Genomic DNA, 3,458 nt, shown 5'->3' with positions numbered 1-3,458 from the left:
CAGAACCTCTCACAGTGCCACAAGTGAGACCTAACAACAGTATTGGAAAAATAATCTCTTCTGTTTACTGCTACATTACGTTACATTTATTATTTCTGTTGTTCTTTTGTTTCGTTCTTAGAACAGTAATGAAGATGATGTCCAAAGAGAAGAGGAGCAACCAGAACCTCTCACAGTGTTACTGGTGAGACAAAATTTTAGTGTACTGTAATATAAATTTTCTTTCTGTCTGTCTGTCTGTCCGTCTGTCTGTCTGTCCGTCTTTCTGTCTGAGTTTTTCATATGTACCTTTTTCAGGAAAACAACCAAGATGCCAGCCAAACAGAAGAGCAAAGAACAGAATCTTTCACAATGGTACAGTTATGACAATGTATAAGCATTCAAATATAAGAATGATTACATTTTAGCCTTCAGATTCATTAAACAAACCATGACATGTATTGCAGTTATTTTTTATTTATTGTGGTTTTTATTTATCATCCATGCTAAGTGCAGTCAGGCAAAACATGTATGGCAGGCCATTTTAACATAAAATCAGCTTTCCTAGTCAAAATACTTATTTGAGATAACTCTCATTACATTCTGACTAGTATAAATGATGTCAGATTTACCATGAAGTTGTATAGAGGCTCCATTTCAATCTATCTAACAATTCAAGTTATAATAATAGTAAGTAAGTAATAATTTTGACTAGTCAAAATGTATCTTAAATGATGTAACTGTATTTGTCATTTGAAGGGTCACACATCCCTAATTCAAGATATCTCAAACCAAATTATGACTAAATTACATTTTACATTTCTGAAGTAAGAAACTGAGCATAAGCCCCCTTGATGCCACTGACAAAACCAATTTTAGGTTAAAATGTGACCTGCCATAGATTATGAGTAGAACAAGTGAGATCTAATCAGTTTTGATGCAGTGTTTTTTTTTCCTATCACTTAGGACCATGCCCATCAAGAAGTAGATGATGTCCACTCCTCCCATGGACTAACAGAAGGGCAAAGCATCATCTCAATTCTCTCYTTTGCACTGAGACACAACACCACATGTGTCTTATTAGAAGACCTACTGAAACTGCTCAAACTGCATTCTGCTGAGACTGGTGTAGTTCCAACAAGCATTTTCTGGAGAAACCACTGGCTGATATTGCACATCAGTTTGAATGTCACCATTACTGTAGAGTTTGTACACAGTACATTGGTTCTTCACAATCTCTTGAAGAAACACTTACATGTGCATCATGTTTCTCAGTCACAACAGTAAAAGTCAGTTTACAGGAAGGACATTTCTTCATTAGTATCCCATTAAAGGATCAACTGAAAGATATTCTTGAGAACCAGGGCATGCATGATCTTTGTTTTCAAGTTGGGGCCAATAGTAATAACATAAAGGACATTTGTGATGGCACCTTATATCAGWCTTTAAAATCTAACAGTAAAGAAGATTTTCTGTCTCTTACATTAAATTGCGATGGTGTTCCAGTTTTTCAGTCCTCCAAATTCAGTATTTGGCCAATATYATGTTGTGTCAATGAGATACCACCGGAGAGTAGAGGCAAGCACATACTTTTGTGTGCTTTATGGTTTGGACCAAAAAGGCCAGACATGTCATGTTTTTTCAAACCATTTGTTGAAGAGTGTGCCAGTCTTTCTCAGGTTGGCTTTGAGTGGCAAGATCCTAGTGATCAGTCCTTGAGACACATAAAAGTGCACACACTGTGCTGTGTGTGTGATGCAGTAGCAAGGCCTTTACTTCAGAAATTCAAGCAGTTTAATGGTGAGTATGGCTGTGGAGTCTGCCTTCACCCTGGGATGCAAACAAGTAAAGGAAAAGGAAGCACAAGGGTTTACACATGTCCAGATGAAAAACCATATGACCAAAGTCACATAACCACAGTAAAAATAGGACAAATCGCAGAAAGAGAAGGGAAGTGCATACTGGGCATAAAGGGCTCATCTGCTCTTGTAGATTTACCATTGTTTGATTTAATCAATGGTATGGTTCCTGATTACATGCACTGTGTGTTGATAGACCGATTGCATAACAGGAATGTTCAGTTTCATTGTGAGCGGACCATGGTCCGAAATGACTATCGCTCCATAATCACACTCACTCACTAAGGGTAARATCYGTTTATCGAGGAGAAAGTAGTCAATCCGTGAATAGCTCTTATGAACAGGGGAAAAGAACGAATACCGTCTCAGGGTCGGATTACGAAAATGCCACACGTCAACCACTCCATAAGTGTTAAGAAATGAATTAATTGACTGGGCCGATTTAGAAAGAGAGATCCTCCCCACTGTACTACGATCGAGGGACGACAGCACACAGTTCACATCTCCCCCAATTATGAGATTATGTGTTGAAATATTAGGTAAATTTGAAAAAAAGCGCATTAAAAATGTTTGATCATCCCAATTTGGAGCATATACTGAGACTAAAATGACAGGAAGTGCATATAGTTTTCCTACCACAATTACATAACGTTCAGCAGCGTCCGTTTTAACACTGGATGCCGTAAATTGCACCTGTTTACTAACTAAAATGGCCACCCCTCTCGATTTAGATTGGAAATTAGACTGAAACACCTGACCAGACCAGCGCCTGCTTAGATTGGCACTGTCTGCATTACGCAAATGGGTCTCCTGAAAAAAAGTAATATTAGCATCAAGTTGTCTTAAATGTGTCATAACTTTCCTAAATTTCACTGGAMMATTGAGGGAYTTSACATTCCAACTCACACAGTTAACTGGGTGACTGTTGATGAACCTGATAATGTTAGAACTGCTCATGTATGGTCAATTGGACTGCAGTACAATAGACACAAACCATCACAAAAAATAACTTGAAAGAGACATTCTCAAAACAAATAGATCCGGTATAGTGCCACCCCTTTCTCCTAAAAAAACACGGAGAACCCAACAAACAAAAAATCCACACATTTGTGCTTATACTGGGGGGCTTTACTCCCTGTCTGGGCTCCCGCCACAACTAATAAAAATAACAAAAATAAAAAATAAAAAGGGGTTCCCTAACTTTAAAGTATTATTACTGTATATGCTCCTTGCTGTACTGATAAATAAATCACTAACCAAGATCCGGACAGACCCCCTGTGAAACTCTCGTTCATAGAACAAAAATAGGAATGTCCCTGAGAATAATGTCTAAAATAAATCAAAATATAAGTGGGACATAAAATTAAAAGGTTCATTACAACCTGACAGTCATAATGGATCGATGAGGGTTGGACCTGCGGTCAACGCAGGTCCTCGATGTCCGTCGCTGAGATGATCCTCTTTTTAACGTAGTCCATTGCTTTATTGGCATCCAGGAACTCCTTGTTTTCCTCCCCATGAGAGATGCGGAGCCGTGCAGGAAAAAGCAAGCCATAGCGAACATCTCGTCGGTTGCGAAGAATCCTCCTTACCTCCGTAAACACCGCAAGAGCCCTGGCC

The 3,458-nt window shown here is 38.7% G+C and overlaps 1 long non-coding RNA gene across 1 annotated transcript; it reads left to right on the top strand.

The window, feature by feature from the left end:
• LOC106532683 (uncharacterized) lies at positions 1-360 on the top strand. Its single transcript, XR_001312118.1, has 3 exons — positions 1-23; positions 122-184; positions 298-360. It is a non-coding gene; the product is annotated as an uncharacterized LOC106532683 (long non-coding RNA).
• Positions 361-3,458: the final 3,098 nt, after the last annotated feature.

This window comes from Austrofundulus limnaeus, unplaced genomic scaffold (assembly GCF_001266775.1).
Source record: "Austrofundulus limnaeus strain Quisiro unplaced genomic scaffold, Austrofundulus_limnaeus-1.0 Scaffold812, whole genome shotgun sequence".
NCBI lineage: Eukaryota > Metazoa > Chordata > Actinopteri > Cyprinodontiformes > Rivulidae > Austrofundulus > Austrofundulus limnaeus.
This window is presented reverse-complemented; position numbering and strand designations above follow the sequence as displayed.